The sequence below is a fragment of the Grammomys surdaster genome, unplaced genomic scaffold (assembly GCF_004785775.1).
Source record: "Grammomys surdaster isolate TR1022 unplaced genomic scaffold, NIH_TR_1.0 243, whole genome shotgun sequence".
In the NCBI taxonomy this organism is placed as follows: Eukaryota; Metazoa; Chordata; class Mammalia; order Rodentia; family Muridae; genus Grammomys; species Grammomys surdaster.
The window spans coordinates 4,445,648-4,460,567 of record NW_021604688.1 but is presented as its reverse complement, the minus strand read 5'-3'; positions in this window follow the sequence as shown (position 1 = coordinate 4,460,567).

Sequence of the window (14,920 nt, the reverse complement as noted above, 5' to 3'; positions counted from 1 at the left end):
GACTTGAGCTTTACCAATAGGTAGCATAGACGGACACTGGCCCCGACTTGGTTGTGTGGAGATCCTCAGAGGAGCTTAAGGAAGGGAGCACTGGGATCCACAGTATCAAAGGAGGTTCCCAGCTCTCTGCTGATTCTTAAAGGAAACTCCCATTCATCAGCTATGTGAATGTACTTAAATAGATCTACGCATTACGCTGTGTGTATGTGTGTAAATATGCACGTATGTGTCTAGTCTGACCAACTCAACCTGTAAAGAACAGATAATTTAAACTGACTGAAGATGCTGGAAACAGTATGAACATTAGGAAATTCCCACAAAAGACTTTTGAATCCTGGAAGTGGCTTTGAAAACTGAAAAAAAATTATAATTTCATCCAATCACATCCTCCCTTCCGTTGCATACGTGGCTCTGTGGGAAGCTCACCTAGAGCCATCACGCTAAGCATTGAGATTAAGCACTCACTCATATTTGTGAAGTGACTTTATCGCAGTACAATTTCTCCAGCTTAGCCATGCATGGGGAAGCATGCCTGTCACCCCAGTCCTCAAGAGCCCAAGGATGGAAAGGCTCAAGTTGGACGCAACACAGTGAACTTGATGTCAACTTTGACTGCTTAGGGAGACACTGTCTCAAACAAGAAATACCAACTTCCAAGATTATGTAACCTACTTACCTACATCATCGTCATTACACAATGTTTAGGTGATAGACAGCAACAAATGTTATCTCCGCACCAAGAAATAGCATACAAAACAGGACTTACTTCGTTTTCATCTCAGGCTCCCAATTTTGCATTTTGTGATATTTTTATGTGTATAATATATGACTATGCTGTCCTACATGTTTGTATTATTTACAAATAAACACATATGTGTGAGATAAAAGTTTTACTTAAGGAGTATGTAGGCAAAAGAAACCAAAGACAGCGTTGGGGATCTAGGATCTAGCCTGCTTTCAGGAAGATGGCTTCAACAGCAGGGAGTGCATTCTGGAGGAGCAGAACCCTAAGGATGACCTGGTTTCAGACAGTGGCTCCATGAAGAGCAGATGTCTGCAGTGCGTGTGTGTATGTGTCTTTTTGTGTGTGTACATGTGTGTGCGTGTGTGTCTGTGTGTGCACCTCTGTGTGTGTGCATGCGTATCTGTGTATATGCATGTGTGTATGCATGTGTGTGTATGCATGTGTGTATGTATGTATGTATGTGTGTGCATGTGTGTGTCTTTGTGTGTGTGTACATGTGTGTGCGTGTGTGTCTGTGTGTGCACCTCTGTGTGTGTGTGCATGTGTATCTGTGTATATGTATGTGTGTATGCATGTGTGTGTATGCATGTGTGTGTGTGTGTATGTACATGTTTGTGGTTATTCACTGGTTTGCATCTTGCCCATCTGAATGGACAGTGGAATTGGAGATGACAGAATGGGATATTAAGCAAGGTACAGAGTTCAGTTTAGGACACATTAAGTCATAGGTGCCTAAGGGATTCCAGGAAGAAATCTAGAGGGTGCTATAAATAAAAATCTGAAAATCAGGAGAGTTCAAAGGTGTGTCTTTTATAGTAATTTAGCCTGTTGTCTTTTTTTTTTTTTTTAAAGATTTATTTATTTATTTTATTAGTACACTGTCGCTGTCTTCGGACACACCAGAAGAGGGCATCCAATCTCATTACGGATGGTTGTGAGCCACCATGTGGTTGCTGGGATTTGAACTCAGGACCTCTGGAAGAGCAGTCAGTGCTCTTAACCGCTGAGCCATCTCTCCAGCCCAAGCCTGTTGTCTTTTAAAAAACAACTGTCCTTAAAATATCTTGGCCAAATCCCCCGGGAACTCCACCTTTTGGTGTAGACCAGGGTCCCCCAGCCCAATTATTCCTGTTTCTCCAGATTTATTTTTTGTACTACAGCAGTATGCCCTCAGAAGTCCCCCCACCTCACCCCACTGCCACTCCTTGGGGACTCTGCCACTTATGCCAAACCAGCTCTGACTTTGCTATTGATCCTCTTAGCCTTCTCTTGTAGCCCATGCTCATTCCTTTGTGCCACCTGGTTATCCACAAAAGCACTTTCTTCTAGGTACCACCAGTGGTTGCACTGGGCTGGAGCTCAGAGAGGTGATTTTTATAATCATTCCTCTCCTCCATTACACTCTCTATGGAATTATGCTCAGTCCAGGGGCAGCCTGCTTGCAAGAGGCCCTCCACCCACTCCACCACCATTCTTGGGTGGCTTCTCTTTCTGGTGTGGCCCCAGGATTCTCCAGCACTTTCATCCCTGTCTCTACAGCTGTGTTCTTTGTTCTGCTACAGCATGCTTGCAGGAGCTTCTCCTTCTACCCTACCTCCATTCCCTGGGCACTCTGCCTTAGTGCAGACCCTAGCCCACTAGCACTCTCCTGCAGACCCTCTCAGTCTTTCCCGCTAGCCCATCTCTGGTTCTTTCTGTAACTGGCTGACCTGTAGAAGCACTTTACCAGGGACTCTATAGCTACCACACTTGCCTAAGATCCAGAGAGGGCAGAAGCATCAAAGAATGAAACACCCACTCAAAGATAAGAAATAGGTATTGAAGCCAAGAAACATCTCAAACATCATAACTCCAAATGACTAGACTCCAGGGTAATATCACAAACATGAACAGCCAAGACAATATGCCTCTACCAGAAGCAGAAATCCTATTGCAACAGGCCCTGAGAAATGCTTTCTGGAGTACAATGCAGGGTCTTCAAAACAACAATTATTAATTTTTGAAAGGGTATGAATAAATCCCCCAGTGAAGTTCATGAAAACACAAATAAACAATTAAGTAAAAAATGAAAACAATTCAAGATATTAAAAATTTAACAGAGAATAGAATCATTAAACTGAAATAAAACTGTAATAAAAGTTTAGAATGTCAAACAAAAACCTGAGTGGTAAGCATTACCAATAGACATAGAAGATATAGAAGAGAGAATCTCAGGTACTTAAAGCAAGATAGGAGAAATAGATACTTTGATCAAAGAAAATGTTAAATCTAAAAAAAAAATCTAGGCACAAAGCATTCAGGAAATCAGTGACACTATGAAAAGACAAAATTTATGAATAATAGGAATAGAGGAAGGGGAAAAATCCCAGGTCAAAAGCACACAAATTATTTTCAACAAAATCACGGAAGAAAATGCCTCTAACTTAAAGAAGGAGGTACCTATCAAGGTATGAGAAATAAACAGAAGATCAAACAGACTGGATCAGAAAAGAAAGTCCCTTTAGTGCAAAATAATCAAAACACTAAATGTACAGAAGAAAGAATATTAAAGGCTGTAAGGGAAAAGGAACAAGTGACATATGAAGGCAGACTTATTAGGATTATACCTGACTTCTTAGTGGGAACTCTAAAAGATAAAAGGGCCTGGGCAGAGGCTTTACGAACTCTGAGAAATCACAGATGTCAGCTCAGACTAGTTTATCAAGCAAAACTATCAATTGTTGCCAGGCCAATCCACCAGAGAACACACACTCTTAAAGACGAATAGAAAGTCTGTATTGCTGGTGGTGGTTGCATGGGGAACTTGCCCAAATCATGCAGCCCCAAGCCTCACCATTCTTTGTCTTTTATGTACAAATGTACATTCTGGTTGACATACTTAGCAAGAACAGTTAGTAAGAAGCAAAACTACAGAAGCCACAAAGCAATGTTTGTACATCTAGGGTCCTTCCTGGATCTTAAAAAAACAAAGTCTTTGATGGATTAGATCTTTGTCTCAGTAAGTATTTTACTGCTATTAACAGACACCATGACCAAGGCAACTCCTATAAAAGAAAGCATTTAGTTGGAGGTTTGCTACAGTTTCAGAGGTCCATGATAGGAAGCATAATGGCACATAAGCAGACATGATATTGAGGAAGTAGCTGAGAGTTCTACATCTGAATAGAGAAATGTTGGGGTTAAATAACATCATTAATCAAATAGACCTAGTAGACATCCATAGACTATTTCACCCAAACACAGAAAAAATATACTTTCTTCTCAGTAGTTAGTAGAAATTTCTCCAAAACTGACCACATATAAGGACACAAAGCAAGTCTTAAGAGGTAGAAGACAATAAAATAACATCCTACATCCTATCTGATAACCATAGATTAAAGCTGGCTATCAGCAACCACAGAAAGTGTACAAACTCACGGAAACAGAACAATTCACTACTGAATGAAAAACGGGTCAATCAAAAAATTAAAGCCTTTTCAGAGCTGAATGAAAATAAAAACATAACATCCCCAAACTTACGATGTACAATTAATGTAGTTCTAAGTGCCTACATTATAAAATTGGAGAGGCCTCATCTTAATAAGTTAGTGACCCTCCTGAAAGCTCTAGGACACACAAAGAAATAACACCACCAAAAGAGTAGATAGCAAGAAATAATCAAATTCAGAGATGAAGTAAAATTCAAACGAACAAAAACAGTAGAAAGAATAAATGAAATGAATGATTCTTTGAGAAAATCAATAAGATTGACAAATGCTTAGACAAAGTAATAAGGTTAGAGGGGACACTTATGACATTACACTAGATATAAAGGACATCCAGAAAATCACACAGACATACTTTAAAAATCTGTACTCCACTAAATTGGAAAACCTAAAAGAAGCTTCATGCATGTAAACATCATGGAAAATCCTTCATAGGTTCCACTTGTAGCTTTCATGAAAGAAAATTCATACTGGGGAGAAGTGATTTGTGTATAAAAAACGTGGGAAACTAAACATTCTGTCTAGTGATCTTATCAGGCATGTAAGAGTTCACTCAGAATGGGAGCCGCATGCATGTAAGCATTGTGCAAAAGCCTTCGGCCACTCCACTGGTTGCAGGTGTTACACTAGTCAGTAGCCTAATGCTTTTAAGCATTGTGGGAAAGCTTTCACAAAGCTTCACTTAGTACAAGATTAATAAAAACATTCTCGGAAATTCAAGATGGCAGTGGCGGCCAGCACTCGGGATTGCGGGGATTGAGTCCCAGGGACACTCGGCGGCAGAGGATGGTCCTGCAGAGACTCAGTATCACTGGAGCAACTAAAAAAAAAAAAAAAAAAAAAAAGAAAAGGTCTTCGTAAAAGACTTCCGAGCTTCATGCTGCTGCTGGAGGCTGTGTTGATGTCGACATCCATGATCCAAACTGTCATCAGAAACCATGTTGAAGTCCACAATCCATGCTGCAGCCTAAAACCATGTGGAAGTTCATGATCTGTGCAGTCACAGGTTGCTATGGGCAAAGAAACTTCTTTTGCAGTGGTACTGATGGCTCCGGACTCAGAATTGAGAATGAGAGATATTGAAGGTTTCTGTGATGCCCTGTCCATCTTCCCGCCCCCACCAAAGAATCCGGACAGGAAGCTATTGAAGAGCATCCATAAGAACTGTGATAAGGTGCTGAAGTGCAGCTCTTCATAGTTGGTGGCTTCTGGTCGGGTGTGGGCTGGCCACTGGGAGTTTGACCATGCTCCAGTGAGTATACAGGCAACACAAATTGTACTTAGTGAGTTGTTTCCTTTTTTTTCTTTTTTTTTCTTTTCATTTTTTGTTTGTTTGGTGTTTTTTGAGGGGGGAGCACAAGAGTGGGTGGGTAGACATGGGAGGAATGGGAAGCAAATGTGATCGGGGTACATTGTATGAAATTCCCAAATGATTAATAATATATTGGGAGAAAAACAATTACACTGGAGAGACCTGGCCCTCCTTGTAAAACATTGGAAAACTGTTCCTTTGTTCTTGTTATTTAATCAAGCACAAAAGATCTCACACTGGTGAGGAACCTTATCAGTGGTAGCATTATGGGAAAGCCTTCACCACTTCCAGTTGCTAGGATGTTCATGAAAGAACTCACCCTGGAGATCAGTTTTATGTGTGTAACCATGTGGAAAAGCCTTCAACAGTCACAGTTCCTGTCAAACTCATTGAATAACTTCACAGTGGTGAAAAACTATGTCTGGAATACACGTAGGAAATAATTTTAAATAAGTGATTATCCACCATAATCGAATAGGCTTCATCCCAGAGATGGAGGGATGATACAAGATATGTAAGTTAATAAATGTGGCTCATCATATAAACAGGCTGCAAATTGTCCACATGATCATCTCATTAGATACCGAAAAGGCCTTTGACAAAGCTCAACACTGCTTTGTGATAAAAATTCTAGAAAGACTAGAGAGAGATACAAGGACATACCTCAACATAAAAAAGGCAATTTGCAACAACTCTACAGTCAATGTCACCCTAACAGGAGAGAAATTCAAAGCACTTCCACTAAAATCAGGAACAAGGCAAGGACGGGCACTCTCTCCATACCTGCTTAGTGCCATACTTGAAGTTTTAGCTAGGGAAATAAGACAACTGAAGGAGAGCAAGGGGATACAAATAGGAAAGGAAGAAGTCAAAGTATCTTTATTTGTAGATGAATTGATTTTACACAGAAAAGACCTAAAAGCTCCACTAAGAAGCTTCTACAGCTGATGAAAACTTTCAGCAAACTAGTAGGATACAAAGCTAGCTCACAAGTCAGCAGCTATCCTATATACAAACGACAAATGAACCGAGAAAGAAGCCAGAGAAATGATACCTTTCACAATAGCCTTAAAAATTTAAAATATCTTAGGGCAACTCTAACCAAGAAAGTAAAAACTTGCCTAGTAAAAACTTTAAGACATTAAAAAACGAAATTGAGGAAGATTTCAAAAGATGAGGAGACTTTCTATGGTCATGGATTGAGAGGCTTAACATACTGAAAATGGCCGTCCTACCAAAAGCAATGTTGACGTGCAATGCAATCGCTATCAAAATTCCAACTCAATACTTCACAGACACTAAAAGGACAACCTTCAGCTTCATATGGAAACCGAAGAATCCCAGGGTGCCTAAAACAATCCTGAATAATAAAAGAGCTGCTGGGGGTATCATCATTCCGGATCTCAAATTGTACTATAGATTACTAAAAATAGCATGCTATTGTATAAAACAGACATGTTGACCAATGGAATTGAATTGGAGACCCAGATGTAAATCCACACAGCTGTGGACACATGATTTTTGACAAAGAATCCAAAAATACAGAAAAGACAGCCAGCATCTTTAAGAATTGGTGCTGGTCAAACTGGAAGGCTGCATGTCGAAGAACGAAGCCATGAACATAAAGTGGGTCATTCTGTGACATCCCCATCTTCAGGAATGAGAGTAGGGTTAGGGATTTGTGTTCAGAAAAGTTTCTGTCTTTGTGAAGGGGCTTACATAAAAACACCTGAGTGGATGGGAATACTAAAATGGTGGCTGAGCCAGAGAGAGCAGGGAACCCTTCAGTCCCTTCCTCTGTATTTTGTTCTGTGCCTATCTATCTGGCTGTTCTCCTGTAGCCTTTACAATAACTGTAAGAAAACTGTTTTTTTCTAAACTCTGTTAACCATTATAGAAAATAGTCAAACCCAGGGTAGAGATGGTGGGAACTCATTTCCAAATTTATCATGGTTGTTCAGACAATTCGGAGGCCTGGATTTGAGGTTGGGATCTGAAGTGGGAGGGGGTCTTCTAGGATGTACTCTTAGTGCTGAGTATTTCCAACTGTGTAAGAGCCGACTGATGGTAGGCATGAGTTGATCTTCCTGGAGGATGGCTTGAGGAACTGAACAGGAAGACCAAGCCATGAATATAAATCAGGACTTTCAATATACATCCCCAGTCCAGGATGAGAGAAACATTAGAGATTTGTGTGAGAAATTCCTCCTACTCCTGAACTTTGCCAAGTAGAAATGTGAGGGTGTTGACCTTGTAAGGGAGGAAAAGGGACTGTCATCCTACATCTCCTTCTGCTAACTGTACCAGTGGGCAGGAGACTTGCAGGTGAGTGTTTCAGGTTTCACACAATCCTTTTCTTAATTACAGTTTTGCGATTAAATAATAGGAAGTTCGGTTACTTAAAATTTGGGATTTCAAGCTGGAGAGATGGTTAAGAGCACTGGTTACTCTTCTAGAGGACCTGGGTTCAATTCCTAGGACCCACATAGCAGCTCACAGCTGTCTGTAACTCCAGTTCCAGGGTATCTGGTACTCTTACACAGACATACATGCAAGCAAAACGCCAGTGCATATGAAGTAAATCTTTTTTTAAAAAGGTATTTTTTAAGTTGTGTATGGAGCCAGGTGTCAATATCTTGAGCAGTTTTCTCTTATTGGAGTTTATTTCATTTAGCTGTGGCAGCATTGGAGCCCAAGGCTGCTGGGGACAAGGATTTCTGTAATTGTTCTCCCTGCTCTATCATAGAGTGTAAAGCTCTGTTTGGGTATGACAGATGCCAAATAAGTACTTTTGAATAAACAGACAGATCCATAAAAGGGGACATAAATGTCTTGAATTGAATTATTTTCCTTTCTATGCTTTTTCCCCCAACATAATATTTTATTGATTCTTTTGGGAATTCTACATTATGTACTCCTGACATTTGATTCCTAGTCTTTCCCTGTCCTCCCCACACACTTAATAACTCTTCCCAGGAAAGAAAAACCTTTCCAATTTGTTTTATCTGTATATTCACTGGGCTGGCTTGCCCCCTAAATAGAGATGAGTCCCTCCTCTCCCGGAAGTAATCTATTGTGGAGGGCAACACCCCAGTATCCTATCACAGTTTTAAAGCGTTCTCTTCGATGGCTTCCTGTCTATTTCGTGGGTGAGAGGTGGGGGTAGCGGTTGTGACAGAAGCCTTCCACTTTCTGAACTGTGTCTGTTCAGAAAGAACAGTTATTGATACCACTGTGAAAGTAACTTATTTTCTCTTTATGCATCACAGGAGCATGGATTATGGACTGCTTGCTACATGGTTTCTGGCCTTAGCAAGACCACAAACAGGGTTCCTGGTTGCAGTACAGCCAAGGATGGGGTCAAGGGCCTCTGATGTAGCTGGGATCACAGACATCAATGTGGCTTCCGGCAGCAGAGTAAACCACGGACCTCCAACTGGCAATCAGTGGCAACATAGGCCACAGATATCAACACAGACCCTGCTACAATAAGAACACAGACCCAGACATGGTTCTAGAGGCAGCACAGGCAGGCCTAGACATCACCATGGACTCCCAGTGGCAGTGCAGGCCACCCACATTGATGAAGTCCCCAGAAGCATTGCCTTTGGACGTCAGCATGGATTCAGGTTGCAGCACAGACCACAGTCATCTGTATGGCCTTCAGTGGTAGCACAGGCCATGGCCATCAACACAGACCCAGACACTTTAAGGCCATGGACACAGACATGGCCCTCAGCATCAGTCCTGATCTGGTCACCACTATGGTTTCAAGTGGCAGTGCAGGGTAGTCACAATAGTATTGGTCCCCAGGGGCAGCCTGACCCACAGACATGAACATGGACTCAGACCCTGGCACATGCCATGAACACACAAATGTCATCAGGCTACAACATGGTTCTCAGATATCAACCCAGGGAGAGGGGTGTCCTGTGATTTTTCTATGCGAATCTTCCTTGATACATTTTATTATTTCTTTGTAACTTTACAGTTGCATTTACTTATTAAAATGACCTTAGTATAAGTTTATTATGAGTAATTTTTCTGTAGGCATATCAGGCATATACACAAACACACCATTTATATATTACTAAAATCTTAAGCTATCATTGTTCACATATTTTAAAAGTAATTTTGGTTAGCACATTAAAAATGGCTTCATTGTGACATTTCTACTATACATATCATTAGACTTTGCCCTTATTTGTGGTTGGATCTGAAGTGGGAGATACTCTCCTGAGACTGTGCCCTTAACCTGTGGGACCTGATGCTGCTACCTTCCGATAGTGCTAAGCTGACTTAAATTGTACGACACACAGTTGTAGTCTTCTTGATGCACAGAAACTCCTCCCACCACCAAATTTAGCTGCCAGAAATATAAGGGGTTGATGGTGTGAAAGACTCGTTTACTGTCTCGCCTCCTCTTGCCCGACTGTTCCTGCTCCACCCCGTCTGCTTTAGTAACGTACAGATTTCATTATCTCTTCTTTCTCCCTTTACGCCACTTTGTTTCCTCTCAGTAGTACCTTTAAAATAGTAATTTTCTTTAACTTTAATAAAATTATCATTGTTGTGTATATGCTGTGTGGGTATGGATTTGTGTGTGCCTGTTGAAGTTCTTTTTCTATCCAAAAAAGAGGCCAACTTTATGGAGTTGGTTCTCTCCCTCCATCTTTATGTGGCTTTAGGAACGGAACGTGGGTTACCAGGATTACACGACAAGCACTTTCCCAGCTGAACCACTGTGCCAACTCTTACAATAGATCAAAAAAAAATATATAAACCTACTTTATTGTTTCAGCTAATGAACACTTTGGAGACCATAAATGCATTACTGTGTCTCCTGCAGCATTAAGGTAGGAAGATTAAGATTAACCCCCAAATTATAATTCAGAATGAATAAATAACAGTTTTATTTAGAATATGGACCACAAATGATAAGAAAAGAAATGTAGCACATATGAGAACAACTGAACTGACAGCCTTGAAGGAAGTTTCTGGAGACCAGGACTATCCCAGGGAAACATTACTCACGCTCCACTTAGAGCACTCCTTAAATAGTACACTAAGCCACGCCCTCGGATGAATTCTTGCCTTCATCATCACCCTTTAAGAAATGTTTGTCTCCCTCTAATTCTGAGTTGACTAGTTAGAAACAATGCGCCCTGACCTGGGAAATCCAGCTGCTACATACAGCTCTGGGGATTTGGCTCAGCTCCCTGAAGTAAGAACAAAGGATGGAGAGCAGGCCCTGCAGTGCAGGGAGTCTTGCCTGACATTCTCAAGCAGGCTGCTTTAGAGGTACACCAGCCTTATTGCCTCACTGCTGTGTGTTTCCTGTCCTTCAAACCGTCTACACTGTTCATTGCTTGTGAGTGCACATGCAATTTTGTCTCCTAATTAGGACAGGAAGCAAACGACTACAGAATGCACGGACTATGCTCCTATTGAGATTCCCTGAAGTCTCATTTAGAACTCCATATTGCATATGTTGATTTTCTTTCTTCAAAGGTTAGAGAGATTTCAGGCATGTCACAACACTGATTTCTCTCTCGAAGAGAGAAACAGCAACTCAGAAAGAGGGGCATCACTATCACAGAGACATTCCTGCTTGGTGCGTCTCTTCATGGTTTAGTGTAAGTTTTGAAGCCAGGTCAGACTTATTCTGGGTAAAGGCCAAGCTGGCAACATGTTGTTTAATAATAACAAGCTCCAGCCTGCACAGGTGGAACCAAGTACAGCATGTGTGACCCTGACCTCCAGAGACTTTAGATTATAGACGTAGTGCCTACGTGACTTCTCAAACCCCAAGAGATGGCAGTGCATTTAAAAATTAGAGAGAAGCCATCAAAACTCCCAGACACAATCAACAGTCAGGCAGATTGTAGTTCAGTGATATCATGGATTACGTGATAGCTCCTAAAAACCATGCTAATATTTACAGACACAGAAAAACAATCATGCTACTATATAAAGGACACAAACAAGATTCAGAAGTTTTGAATCTTGTCTATCTGGCATGGTTCAATTGGGGTAAAATAAATTCCTCTATATTCTAACCATAAAGAAATAAGTAGATAGATGAATGAGATTGAAGAAAGTATTTTAGAATGGTAGCCTTCCTGGATTGCTGGGATTTCTATGCTGTCTTTTATGCTTTCCAGTTTTTAACTTGAATTTTTGGTTGGATTTTGGATATATGTATAACACACACACACACACACACACACACACACACACAGAGAGAGAGAGAGAGAGACAGAGACAGAGAGAGAGAGACAGAGAGAGACAGAGACAGAGACAGAGACAGAGAGAACAAAACATGGAGTCCACTTTGTAGTCAATCTGGTCAGTTTGAAGGTCTTTCTGAAGGTACTGGGTTGTTTACTTCCTAAGCTTAAATGAGCTTCCTGAAAGATGAAGTGTTTTGCGTTCCTCTACAACAGGCACTGTGCCCTTGAATATGCTGTCACAGTCTCTGGGAGTTCATATGTATATCATGTTGTGTTTGGAAAATGCTGCTTCTTTGGAGTCACCCACCATCTCAGGCCTCCTCCTACAACGTCTCATTGACATCCCCATACCCCTTTCACCCCCTCTCCCACCCAGTTCCTTCTCTCCATCAGCCTCTGATGATTATTTTATTTCCCCTTCTGAGTGAGATACACACATCCTCACTTGGGCCCTGCTTATTACTCATTTTCTTTGGGTTTGTGGATTGCATCATGGTTATTTTGCACTTTATAACTAATATCCAATTACAAATGAGTACATACTATACATGTCTTTCTGGGTCTGTGTTGCCTCACTCAATATGTTACTTTCAAGTTCCATCCATTTGCCTGCAAATTTCACGATGTCTTTGTTTTGAATAGCGGAGTAGTACTTCATTATATAGATGTGCCACATTTTCTGTATCCATTACTCGGTTGAGGACCATCTAGGTTGTTTCCAGTTTCTGGCTGCTGTGAACATAGCTGAGCCAGTGTCCCTGTGGTAGAGCGGAGCGTTTTTTGTAAATATGCCCAGGAGTGGTATAGCAGAGTCTTGAGGTAGAATTATTCCCAATTTTGTAAGAAACAGTGAAATTCATTTCCAAAGTGGTTGTACAGGTCTGCACTCCCACCAGCAGTGCAGTGTCCCCCTTGCTCCACATCTGACAGCATGTGCCATTCTGACAGGTGTAAGATGGAATCTCAGAATCATTTTGATTTGCATTTCCCTTATGCCTAAGGACGTTGAACATTTCTTTAAGTGCTTCTTGGCCATTAGAAATTCCTCTGTTGAGTCTTCTTTGTTTAGCTTTGTACCCCATTTTAAATTGGATTATTTGGTTTATTGTTGTTGAACTTCTTGAGTTCTTTATATATTTTGGATATTAATCCTCTGTTGGATGTAGGGTTGGAGAAGATATTTTCCTATTCTGTAGGTTGCCATTTTGTCTTACTGATGTCCTTAGCCTTGCAAAAGCTTTTCAGTTTCATGAGGTCCTATTTAATAATTGTTGATCTTAGTGCCTGAGCTGTTGATGTTTTGTTCAGAAAGTTGTCTCCTGTGCCAATGAACTCAAGGCAGTTTCACACTTTCTCTTTTATTAAATTTAGTCTAGTTTTATCTTGAGGTCTTTGATCTATTGGATTTGACTGATAGATATGGGTTTATTTGCATTCTTTTACATGCAGCTATCCAGTTAGACAAACACCATTTGTTGACAATGATTTCATTTTTCCATTGAATGGTTTTGTATTCTTTTTCAAATACCAAGTGTCCATAGGTATGCTGGTTTATTTCAGAGACTTTGAGTCTATTCCATTGATCAACCTGTCTGTTTTTATGCCAATACTGTGCAGTTTTTTATTACTATTGTTCTGTAGTATAGCTTGATGCCAGGCATGGTGATACCTCCAGAAGTTCTTCTATTGTACAGGATTGTTTTAGCTATCTTGGGTTTTTCCTTTCTCTGTATAAAGTTGAGAATTGATCTTCCAAAGTCTGTAAAGAACTGTGTTTGAACTTTTATGGGAATTCCATTGAATCTGTAGATTGTTTTTGGTAATACGGCCATTTTTACTATGTTTGTTAATCCTACTTAATCCACGAGCATGGGAACTCTCTCCATCTTCTGATATCTTCCTCAATTTCTTTTTTCAGAGACTTGAAGTTTTTGTCATATAGGTCTTTTACTTGCCTGATTAGATTTACACTAAGATATTTTATATTATTTGTGGCTATTGTAAAGGGTGTTGTTTCTATAATTTATTTCTCAGCCCACATATCGTTTATATAAAGGAGGGCTACTGATTTGAGTTGATTTTGTATCCAGTCACTTTGCTGAAGGTGTTTATCAGGTTCAGGATTTCTCTGGTAGGATTTCTGGGGTCACTTCTGTATAGTATCATATCATCTGCAAAAGAAAGGATACAGGGGAAGTGGGCCTGTTTAGAAAGGTTCTTTGGAGCAACTCCCTTCTGTGTTGTCTGGAAATCAGCTGTTCGGTACACAGGTTAGGAGGATTGTGGGGCTCTTGTCTTCACTGATCTTCACTTCCTTGAGAGAGGCACAGCCTAGAACTTCTGGTGTTCCTCCTGGTCTCTCCTGCTGACTGGAGCTGAGACTGAGGCCTGGCTGTCTCTGGTAGGTCATGTCACTGCTTGCTAACCTGATCCACAAGCATTGCATAGCTAGCTGTACAAACAAGCCAAGCTCTGTCTCCATCACTCCATGGAGTTCTATTTATACCCTCCAAACATCACGTGTCCTCCACATGCCTTGCCTCAGCACTTGCATCAAAGCAGCCCTGGAAGCAGCAAGAAACTGCAGCACACCACCAGAAGTTTTTTGGTGCATTTCTCTCTATAGTGTCTGAACAAATGCAGCTCAACTACACAGTGTAAAGCAACCAATACATATGTGTTGTTAGCAAAGAATCCTTCATTATGTGTCCTTTCATGTGCTTGCTTTAGCAGAACATCCTCTCTCCTGTGTTTGCTTCAGTGAAAGGTTCCTTTATGAGTTTGCCTTAACCTTTCACACCTGTGTCCACTTTAAGGCAACATTCCTTCATGTGTTTGCCCCGGCAAAACATCATCCAACTGATTTTCCAAAGAACCCTTTAAGCTTCCCCTTCATTCTGTAGATTTTGTTTTGATTATTATGTGACAGAAAGATTTTATTTTCTGGTCCAATATAATTGATGTTCTGTAAGCTTTTCATATGTTTATAGGCATCTCTTTCTTTAGATTGGGAGAAATTTTCTTCTATGATTTTGTTGAATATTTTCTGGTCCTTAGAGCTGGAACTCTTCACCTTGTTCCATTTCTATTATTCTTAGGTTAGGTCTCTTCATGGTATCCCATATTTCCTGAATGTTTTGTGTCA